This window comes from Arvicanthis niloticus, chromosome 4 (assembly GCF_011762505.2).
Source record: "Arvicanthis niloticus isolate mArvNil1 chromosome 4, mArvNil1.pat.X, whole genome shotgun sequence".
In the NCBI taxonomy this organism is placed as follows: Eukaryota; Metazoa; Chordata; class Mammalia; order Rodentia; family Muridae; genus Arvicanthis; species Arvicanthis niloticus.
In genome coordinates this window covers 53,890,570-53,903,086 of record NC_047661.1, presented here as the reverse complement: position 1 = coordinate 53,903,086, position 12,517 = coordinate 53,890,570, and positions in this window count along the sequence as shown.

Genomic DNA, 12,517 nt, shown 5'->3' with positions numbered 1-12,517 from the left:
CAGTGTACAAAGAAGATACCAGGATCTGCACATAAATGTACCAACAGGGGAAACTTACAACTAGCATCTGCATTAGTTTCCACATATCCTAAAGAGTCCATAACCATCCATTCTAGACCAATTCTTTTTTTGAGACAGGGTTTCTCTGTATAGCCTTGGCTGTCCTGGAACTCACTCAGTAGACCAGGCTGGCCTCGAACTCAGAAATCCGCCTGCCTCTGCCTCCCAAGTGCTGGGATTAAAGGCGTGCGCCACCACCGCCCGGCTCTAGACCAATTCTTTAACTCATCAGTCTTTTCTTGGGACATTAAGTATTTGTACTACGAACTACTTGTAAATCTAGACAAAGCAGTGAGCAGAATAACTATTGTACTTCCCAGTGAAGCCACTGAATGTGAAGCATAAAACATAGTTTGGCAAAGAATGAGCTGTGAATTTTGAATGAATGGCCCTCAGTCCCAGCATTCTACTTTGAAAAATGAAAATGTCTGAGATGAATGAGAAAAAAAGAAAAAGAGTCCTTTCATATAAGCCTCTGTGATTTATTAATGGACTTTTACAGATTAAAAATGTATGAGCCAATAAGGTTGCTGTTCATCTAAACAGATATTAGCAGTTAAGAACAGTGATACAAGAAAAAAGAAAGGTAAAATACATATGCTTACATGTTAGACTTTAGATACTACTATCTGAAACTTTAATTTTTTTTGTGAAATTCACTTAATAAAACTTACTAGAAGATAATTAGTCCAATGATTTACAAATATGAAAAGTAAGATTATTGTTTTAACATGGATAGTATTCTCTGTCAAAATAAAATATCCATGTAAATTGTCCAATTTAAAAGAATTGGCATACACTTTTTAGATCCCCAATGGATATAACTGGACAGTAATAATGAAACCATCTTCACCTCCTTTAAAATTTTGTGAGCAGTAATCATGACATGCTTTTGCAATGGAGAAAGATAAGATTTCAAAAACAGATAATTTTTCAAAGTAAACAGGAGAAACAAAATGATCAAAATAAGGGTAGTTGAAATTACATTTTGTCCTTACATTAATATTCTAGAAAGTGGCATTTGCAATAAATTGTAGCACTAGTTATTGAAAACGTAAATTAGAAGATCATGTTTATATTCTATTGATAATACACAAAATGTTTATTTGGCAATGGATCTTGAGCAGTTTAAAGCCACTGATACCAGTAATGTATAAAAATAAACTGTAATTTAGCTGCTGCAACAATACTAGTAAGAGGATACTGTTTACATTAAAAAGCCAAACATTAGATATGAGTTCTTGGTTGACACTATACCATTTTGAAAGGCAAAACAGCAGTGGAGGAATGGTCCAACCAGATAGCCATGTGGGCAAGTCTGTGGTACATTTTGTTGATTGATAATTGAAGTAGGTAGGCCTATCCCGCATGGGACAGGGCCACCCTTGGGCAGTTGGCTCCATGTGACATAATGATGATGACATAGGCTGAGCAAACAGGCCGAGAAACCTAATGAGTAGTACTCTTCCATGCTGTTTCTTACTGTTGCTGCCTTCAGATTCCTGCCCTGCTTGAGTTCTTATCCTTACCTTCCTCAGTAATGGACTGTGACAAAATTTCAGAAAATAATAAAGTAAAAAAACAAACAAACAAACAAAGCAAAGCAAAAAAAAAAATCCCAACAAAATGAAACATATAACACTGTAAGACAGTAAGATTGTAGAATATTTTTCTTAGGGGTGGGGGTAATGGTCACATGAAGTGTGGGACTGGTGAAATTATTCACAAATTACTTCCTTTGATGTTATATATTTAAGATGGAGACTTAAGGAAATCTAAACCTTTTTTTTTTTAAAGGAAAATTCTATTCTGTGATGAGTACACCCTAGAAGCTTGAAGAGGATACAGCTATCACAAACTATATCTTTATCTTATAATATTTTGTGTTATTGGGTTTTCTGGGTATGACATTATCTGTAGATGTTTCTTGCACGCAAAGCCTTCTGTTTTTAATGAATTTAATAGTTTTTCTCCTGAAGAAGAAATTTGAAAGTTTTCTTCTTTCTGTCATTACTGATTTTGAAATAAATGAACTTGCACATACATACTTATCACTTATATTTAGCTTCTATACTCCTGCCAAGGGAGAATGTTGCGAAGAGCATTAACAACTAGAAAACATAAAAACTGTTTCTGGTCAAGAAGAAAGAACAAATTTAAGAAGACAAAAAAAGAGAAATATTTCCCTGAATTTGTTGAGAAAAGCACACCTGTTATTCCAAGAAGATGACTAAATGAATTTGGGCAAACTAATGGAAGTTTCAAATAAATAGGACTATGAGATTTGTTCAGTCATGGAGAATATGCATGTTATTAATAAATTACAGTAGCATAATAAGATAAAAGAGGTTGTTTTAAACTTTGGTGTGAATAAAATGATATAAATAAGAGTTTCAAAGATGACACATGAAATATGTCAGGGCTCTAGAATTAGAAAGTAGAGCAGAGACTGAAGAAAAGGATATCCAGAGACTGCCCCACCTAGGGATCCATCCCATCTCCAGACACCCAAACAGACTGGTGATGCTAAGAAGAATGCGCTGACAGGAGCCTGGTATACCTGTTTCCTGAGAGGCTCTGGTAGAGCCTGACCAATACAGATGTGGATGTTCTCAGCCAACCACTGGACTGAGGGTGGGGACCCCAGTGGAGAAGTGAGGGGAAGGACTAAAGGAGCTGAATGGGTTTGCAACCCTGTAGGAAGAACAACAGTATGAACCAACTATACCCCTCAATGCTCCCAGCGACTAAACCACCAACCGAAGAATACATGGTGAGGGGGACCCATGGCTCCAGCTGGATGTGTAGCAGAGGATTGTCTTATCTGACCTCAATGGGAGGGGAGCTTCTTGGTTCTGTGGAGACTCGATGACACACAAGGTAGGGGAATGCTAGGGTAGTGAGGAAAAAATGTGTGGGCAGGTGGCCATAGCATCCTCATACAGGAAGAGATCGGGGTGAGGGGATAGGGGATTTGTGGAGGGGAAACTGGGATGTAAATAAGTAAAATAACCAATAAAATATTTTTTCATTTATTTCCAAATATTTCTGCATACATATGCTAAACTTAATAAAACAAACTTGCAAAACCAGAGAAAATGAACAAAGAAAAACTTCCAGGTGAACAAGGGAAGACTAGGCCTGAAGCGAATGTGGCATAGATCTGTGTTTAGCTGTAGTTTTATTTTTATCCATGAAAATTAATACCTTGAAATGTTTCTTATGCTTCTACCACACACCTATAGTGGTAGGAGTAATGTAAGCAAGTATTGCTTGAAATTAAGTTACTTGAATCCAGGGCACTTGTTTTTTACCTGGAAGTAGAAATGGACAATTCATTTAAAACTTGCAAAAAGACATTTAAACTTACTACCATGATTGTATTGTCTGACTCACTTTTTATTTACATCTGTTTAGACAAAAAAATAATTAAAAATAATAGAGAAATCTCATTTTGAAATTGTGATGTGTTTGAGCTATTTTGTATCTAATAATAGAATTAAGAGTATACCAAGTAAAAGAAGAACTTGTGTTTTATAAAGATAACTAGGCTCAGAAGTATAAATTTTGTAGCATTTACAATCAGTAAGAGTCCAATACACACCTCTGTAAACTGTGTCCTGAGTATAATTTTGGAGATAATTCTACAAAAAACAGAAGAGGGACACATTCCACTGTTATTCTTTGAAAATTGCACTGAGTTTATAATAGAGTTGATGACAAGACAACACTGATCTCAGCTCCAGGCTGTATGCTTCATCTATATATAAGCATGTGTTCTTCATACATAAGCATACGTGCATAGATATATAGCTGACATTATTAATATTTATTGATGTGTTATAAAGGATAACTGGCACAAGAAGCAAGTCAGTAGAGCTTCTATGCACACAGTCCCTGAGGCTGGATGGCTGGGTTCAAACCATTTTTAACAATTTCTGTGCAATATTAGTCAACAGTTCAAAACAGAACTTATAAGGAAACCTTTCCTCACAGGATCCATGTGAGAATATTTATGCCAACTATTGCAATCAGTATAGAGTTATGAGGTTTATAACAGGGCACAGAGAGCAGCCATTTCCTCCTGTTCATGTTATGAACATTGTTATTGCTATTTTAGCTAGTTGGAGACACAAAAGAATTTGCTTATGCATGCAATATAAGATGTAATGCTAAAAGATCAGTAAGTGTGATGTTCACATCACATGTCACAGGAATGCCTCATACACATTTTTTTCTCTCCATTAGTATTAGCTATTGTACCATCTAGATTAGGGATGGGTATATGTATTCACTTCTTCTTTTAGCTCTAGGACACCATCTGCTGCTGAACTCTGCAGGCTGGCACAGTCTGTGAGTTCATGTATATAGGTTGTGTTGTGCTTAGAAGGCCTTGTTTCCTTGGTGTCCTCCATCACTCCTGATTCTTACATTCTTTTCTGTAGAGTTTCCTGAGACTTGAGTGGAGAGGTTTGTTGGAGACATCCTTTTTTAAGACTGAGTGTTCCAAGCTCTCTTACTCTCTCTTTATTGTCTTGCTGTTGGTCTCTGTATCTGTTTCCATTAGATGCAAGTAGATTCTCTGATGGTGACTGAGCAAGGGACAGATTTTTAGGTATAGAAGAAAGTCACTAGCAGTTACTATACTGCTATGTTTCTTTAACAAAGCAGTACTATTTCATTTTACTTAAGTCTCAGGACTGTCTATTCTCAGGTTCTTGGACTCTTGGATGGTATTAAATATTTGTTCCATCTTTTGGAGTTGGTCTTTACTCAAATCTGATATTTGTTGGTTACTCCCACAAGCTTTGTGTCACTAATGCAATGCAACTCTTAAACGAAAACATTTAATTTGGAACTTGCTTAAAGTTTCAAATGGTTAGCTAGTCCAATATCATCATTGGGAGCATGGTGCCAGACAGGTGAGCATGGAACTAGAACAGTAGATTATAGTTTTTGTTGTATCTGAAAGATGGAATAAGAGAGTGAAAGAGTAAACGTGATAGTGTCTGACTTGGGCTTTTGAACATCAAAGCCCACTCCTAGGAACACACCTCTAACAAAGCTGACATCTTACTTATTCCTATAAGGTCTGCCAACTGGTAAGTAAGCTTTTAAGTATATCACCCTAAGGTGGCCATTTTCATTTAAACCACTACATCTTTCTACACACACACTTTATAAAAAGTCACTATATGCATAGCCCACACTAATTTTTTAAATCCAAAGTTTTGTCTATGGAAGTATGCACTCTAAGTAACTCTAGATAATCATGAACAAGAAAGTAAGAGGAGAAGAGGAAGAGGATGAGAAGGAGGAGAAGGAGGAAGGGGAAGAGGAAGAGGAAGAGGAAGAGGAAGAGGAAGGGAGAAACAAGAAAATGAGAAAAAGTGATGTATAATTTAAATGTTTTAGTTTTTTTACTTTTTGCACATATGGGGGTTCAAATCATTGTTGTTTATAACACTAGAAAAATTACAGTTATGAAGTTGCAATGAAAATAATTACATGGGTGGGGATCACCACAAGATAAAGAATTGTATTAAGGTGCAAAGCATTATGACAACTGAGAAGCACTAAGGTATGTATTACATACATATATGCATACATACATACATATTTTAAAAATTTAGTAGACCAAAGAATCTTTCTCATTTATTTTTTGAGGATCAAAGTGAAATAATAGATTGGATTTGCCACAGTAACTTTCAACACTAAAATACATGTGAAATATTAACATATAACTTATAGAACTAGTGACTATTGAACTTAATAAAATATATTGCTCACTATAACCAAAGACAAAATGAATTAATTAGAAACTTTATAGAAAAGGAGAAAATCTGTTGTTACATTGACAACTTTGATTTTTAAATTGTATTTTAATCTTAAAGAAAAGATAAAAATAAGTGTTATATTGGGGTACCAGGTAATGATGTTTGAAACATTTGCATTGTTCATAATATTTAATCAGATTGTTGCTTGGAAGTTTTAGAAGGATAAGTTGTTCTATTTTCTAGACTCAGCTGTCCCTAAAACATGGCATATTTAAACATCACCTAACACCAGACTGAGACTGTGATTCTGAGTTTGTTGTGTCATTTCAATAAAAATTAAAGAGGTAGAGTTAGATGAGAGTATATGAAGTGGAATCAGCTTTTATTACGAAAATATAAAGCATAGTGGAAAATTGTTGGGGGGCAATTAAAAGAGAGAGAAAGATAGAGGGGATAGAGGGATGGGGAGGGGGGATAGGGAAATAGAAAGGGAGAGAGACTCCAGAGAGTGTAGGCAGTTACCGTGACAAAAAATATCTATGCCCCTTGTCTAGATTTTTTTTTTTATAATACGCCAATGATAGAAACTATACAGAGACTGGTATAACGTGAGCTTATCTAATTTTCTAGGTTACTATGGGCTGAACCAATAGAGAGCCCATATTTACTGTTCGTATCTTCTTATCCTAGCCAGGAAGATGATCATGTGCTATTTTTTGTGCTACTCTATGTTCCAGGTGGTAGAAGCTCCTCCTGATCATCACTGATACTGCATTGTTAGACATTGATCCTGGCAGCATTGCTACTATTCCTCTGTGTAGATGTCTCAAAAGCAGTTAATTATACTAAGCTCTTTTGGTTCTCACATAATCAACCTATAGGTGTACCATGTCAAAATAACTCTATCACAATCACCAAAATATTCCTGAATTCCTTCCTGATTACTTCATGTCCTGGCTAGCTTTTAGTCAGTTTCACACATTAGACTTATATGGGGGTGGGGTGAGTGGAAGGAGAAGAGACTATGCCTAATCCTGTAAAGACTTAATGCCTCAAAGAAGGGGGAATGCCTAGGAAGAGGCATTTCCTAGTTGTGGGTCTCTGTTTAAATTCCTATCTCCTGCAGGAAGAAGCTTTTCTGATGATGGCTAAGATTAAACATTATCTATGGTTATAGCACAATGTCATTAAAGATTTTTTTCTTTTCCCATACTTGTTTGGAAAAAAACATAGTATTTAGGTTCCCATAGACCTATGGCCTATCCAGTCACAAGTGCTTAGCTACCTAAGCAGTGTCATGCCAGTCATGCCAGACATATGTTTTATCCCAAGAAATAAGCCTTAAATCCATTGAGAGAATGGTTGAAAACTCTGACATCATGGGTGCTACTCTTTTACCAGCATAACATGTAGGCAGGTCACTGTTATATATCATAGAGTTTGTAGCTGAATTAGTTTTTTGTTTTCTGGTAACATACAGAATACTTTATAAGACCATAAACAATAATCAGTAGGGATATAGGCTACAGATACACAGCAGCTAGACTCCATGTTCAATGAGACACGCAAGTATGGCCTACAGTAATAGGTCCATATCATTAGTTTGTGAGAATACCCAATAGTCTTGGCAATAAGAGGCTGATTCTTGACTGAGTCCTATCGGAATCTTGTGGGTACAAGGCCATGTATTTTCTCAGTAGTGCACCATGATACTCAACATAGCAAGCAGCAATATAAGCTGAAACATGATCCTGACCCATTCTAGTGTGGGCTCTGTTCAGTTCTTGGGCTATTCTAGATTCCTTCAAGAACTCTCCTTTAGATAAGTTTACTGGAGTTGGGAGATTAGAGTATATACATGATCTTGACCAATGAAATTCATTCTAAAGTTTTACTTGAGTCTGCCATCTGTACTGAACTATACAGGGTAAAGTATCAGGCAGATGTTCACCAATTTCTATTCAATAACCTTAAGTAGTTTCAACCAAACTCAGTCCTGTTCTATAGGCAAAGGTCTCTGAGTGATGCTAGAATAGGTTTACAGGCCCCATCAGTGAGGTTTGTCTCATTTATATGTTCATCAGTTTCTATTAGATATTTAATCTTGTCACTGCAGAACCTGACCTTGGGTTCTGAAACAAAACTGTGGGTCATTTCTTCTGCCCTGCTCACAAGAGAGCACTGTCCCAACTTGTACAATGGTGACTCAGTTTGGTGAGAATTAAAAGGTCTTTCACTCTGCTGATTGATCTACCCATGTTCAATAGGGCCAGTCTGTAGATACTAATCCAGAAATGAAAATTGTGGGACTGTTGTTGATTATTGGGTTGTACAGTGAAATGTCCCATACTAGATTTCAACTTGAAAATTTGTTAGACGTCTTTTACCCAAAGTGGAAGTTGTTTTTTTTTTTTTTATGGATGATTGGTTTAATGTAGAATCCTCTTTCCCTCATATATCCCTAATAGTCTTTTTCTAATATCAAGCATGATGTTTCTCATCTATTTTCCTCCACTCTTTTGGTGGTAATATAGTGAGTGATTTTTATCTTTGTGTGTCTATAAAGAGTAATTTCTGGAGGATTTTATGCAACTATCATCTTTCTTAGCCATATCCTTATATTTAAGTTTATCTCCTAATTATGCATTAATTAAATATATAATGTGAAAAGCCTAAAAGATATGATAATAATATAAAACCAGGGCTTTGCTCAGCAGAATAATATTAACATCATCCCTTAAAGCCCGCATATAAATAAAGAACTTAGACAATATTTTTAGTGGATATGGCTTATTATTATTAACTAAATTTTCATTACTTTACTCTTCTTTTTATGAAATAATTCATTAAAACACAGGGAAAAATAAGTTTCAATAGATGACTTTCTACAGAAAAATTCTTCCACTTAATCTCACTGTTAAATAGCATACAAAAAGTGTATTGAAAATGTATTCATTGGGGATAACTGTTCAAAACCCATGATCTGCATTATGACCTGTTGTGATTTTCTTATAATGGTTGTTATTTGATGTATCAAATGTTTCTTTGAAGAGGGGCAAGAGCTCCACTTATCTGTGTGTATGAGTATGTTTTGGTTTGTTGTCTGCATATGGGATGGTTCCTCAGGTGGGGCAGACACTATTGCTGATGCTAAGAAATGCTTGCTGACAGGAGCCTGATATAGTTGTCTCCTGAAAGGCTCTACCAGAACCATACCAATGCAGATGCTAGTAGCCAACCATCAGATTGAGCACAGGGACCCCATTGGAGGAGTTAGGGGAAGGACTGAGGGAGTTGAAGGGGTTTGCAACACAATAGGAATAACAACCAACAACCATATCAAACAACTAGCCCCCCCCCCCCCCCAGAGCTCCCAGGAACTAAACTACCAACCAAAGAGTACCCATGGCTCCAGCTGCATATGAAACAGAGGCTTGCTTTCTCTGGCTTACATGGGAGGGAAGCCCCTTGGTGATGTCCCAGCTTAGGAGAATGGTAAAGTGGTGAGGCAAGAGTGGGTGGGTGGGTATGGGGGCACCCTTATAGAAGCAGGGGGAAGGGTAAGGGAATGGGAGTTGTGGAGGGGAAACCAGAAATGGGGATAATGTTTGACATGTAAATAAATAAAATACCCCCCCCAAAAAAAAGAGTATGTCTTAAAATGCAGTGAGGAATGATGCTGGTCTAGTACAGTGATGGCAGTAGATTCTCTTCTAAGATCCATGACTCCAAGGTAGTTATTTGGTTACTAGTACCATCTATCTAGAAATTCCTCCCTCCAATAAGTTCAATTAAACAGCTGATTTTTACTGCCAAGGCATGAGTGCCACTACTGCAAACTTAGAGATATCATGTCATGCTATACATTGTGCCTAAACAAGACCTGAAAATGATAATATCCTGATAGCAGAAGGGGAAATCTCACTGAATATCTTCTCTAGACAATGAACTACAGGTAACTATTAACTGTTGAGAGCAGGAGAATTATCTTCTTCAATGGATGAAGATAGCCTCCTTCAATTAGCCCCCTAATTGGTTACTCAAAACACAGTTGTCAGCCCTAGTGCCAATGCACCAATGTTAGATGTCCCTGTTAGATGTCCTTGCACAGCTCAGAATAGACCACTCCAAACCAAAGGGTTCCAAGGCGGGTGTGTGGGGGGGGTTAGTCAGAAGATTGGGTAAAGGTTGGGGGTGGCTGGAGAGATGGCTCAGCAGTTAAGACCATTGACTGAGCTTTCAGAAGTCCTGAGTTCAATTCCCAGGCAATGCACCAATGCCAATGCACCAATGTTAGATGTCCACATTAGATGTCCACGCACAGCTCAGAATAGACCAATCCAGACCAAACGGTTCCAAGTGGGGGTAAGTTTATTCTGGAGATAGGACAAAGGTTGGGGGGAAGAAGACAGAAGAAGAGAGAGGAAGAAGAGAAGTAGAGGCCAGCCATGACCACTTGGAGAGAGAGGAAGAGAAGAGGGTGGGGGAGGGGACAGAAAAGCTAGAGGCAAGAGAGCCAAAGATTTAGAGGGTAAGGGAGAGTATGAGATTAAGAGGAAGAGGCTGGTGGGGGGCAAGCAGCCCCTTTTATAGTGGGCCAGAGCTACCTGACTGTTGCCAGGTAACTGTGGGGAGAAGCATACTTGGCTATTGCCAGGTAACTGTGGAGGTGGATTTTAGACAGAATACTAACACCTAGTATCATATACACATAGCAACAACAAACATACTGTCCATGTTGTATTTATATATTCATATGTATGTCATAATAATAATCAAAAGAGGCTATCAATTTTAGAGGGAGCAAGAGGAAATTATAGGGGAGATTTTAATCAGAAATTATAATAAAAAGAGAAGAAAATAGTTTATAAGAGAAAAGAGTGAATTATATGCCTTTGGTTTAACATAACTCAACAGGTTTTCACATACCATTGTTAATCTTGTTAGGGAATGAGTGGATACTCTTGCTTGTGCATGGATAATATTTGTGTATTATAGTCTAGAATTTAATGAAGCTCATACAATTAGTTTTGTGAATATGGCCATAGAAGAGGTGAAGAAATCTAATTATTATCTTTTGTTAGATAGTGAATTTTGAAGCCCACAAAAATTATTTAATTTGGCTTTTATTTTCATATAACATATATTTGGAAAACAGTTGCCATTTAGAAAACATATATGTTTAAAACTGTTTCATCTTGAAGATTATTTCAAAAGTTGAAAGAAAACCATACAAAGAAATATTTAATTAACTTTTGAATTTATTAATAAAAATTAAATACACAGACCCATGAGCCTACAATATGCAAAGAGTGAGAAACTTTGTAATCTTCAGCTCTAAATGGGATGTCTCCATCAAATTCTTCCTCCTCTCAGTGGCAAGGTCCCTTTCCACAGCACACACCTTCACTCACAAAAGAGGTGGCAGACTGCATTTAGGGACCTAATTATTGTTATGCAGAGTCTAATATTCCTGGGAAGTCTGCTCTTGAGTAAAAAGAAAGGTAGGAATAGTGGAGGTGTAAAGCGTGAGGGGGGATACTAGGTAGGGTATCTGGATGGACTGGGAGGAGAGGAGGAAGGGAAAACAGCCAGGACTGTAATATATGAGAAGACAAAAAAAGCTAGAAGGGATGAAATACATCAAGAAAAAAATAGTCTCTAAATCAACTTCTCAACATTCAGATGAGCTCATAGATATTGAGCCACCATGCAGGGCCTCTGCATATATATTATGACTTCCAGGGTTTTTTTTTGTTTTTGTTTTTTGTGTTTTTTTGTTTGTTTTTGTTGTTTGATTTTCATTTGTTTTGTTTTAATAAGTTTATTTATTTACATTTCAAATTATATCCCCTTTCCTGGTTTCCCCTCCACAAAACCCCTTATCCCATTTCCCCTCCTCTCCTCCCTTTTCCTCTATGAGGCTGCTCCTCCACCCACTCACCCATTCCCATATCACCACTCTAGCATCTCCCTACTTTGGGGCATCAAGCCCCCAAAGGAAGAGCTAGGGAAGAACTGAAGGAGCAGAAGAGAATTGCAACTCCATAGGAACAATAGCAACTAACCAGATCATTCAGAGCTCCCAGGGATGAAACCACCAATCAAAGAGAATACCTGGAAAGATTTTTATTTTTTAAATGGGATTCCTGAATGTGTAAACTACTAGGTCTCTGATTCTTTGCCTTCTCTTGGGTCTTTTAGTTTGTTTTTCTATCTTGTCCAACTTTTCTGTGATAGTTTTTGTTCTTATATTTCATTTTGTTATGTTGGTTGTTAGCTCTTTGAAGTCTATTATTTTCTAATGAGAGACTGATAGAAAGTTAAATCCAATAGGAGGAGAGGTAGGTATGAATAAATACTTATTCAACTTTATGTGGCTTTGTATTTACATAGCTTGAATTAAATTATGTTTAGAGCAAACTTATTTTGCTTACTACAACAATATGATTATTTTAAGGATAACTAAAATCATTTATTAAAAGCTGTATAAGCTGTAGAGATGGTTTCATGAATAAGACTACCTTCTTCTTTTTCAGAGGATATAAATGACATTACCAGCACCTATGACAGTTAGCTGACAAACATCTAGAACGCCAGCTCCAGTTGAGGAAATATCATTCTTTGACCTCTGATGGCACTTAAAACGTGTGGCATGTACTTATGAACAGATTATATGT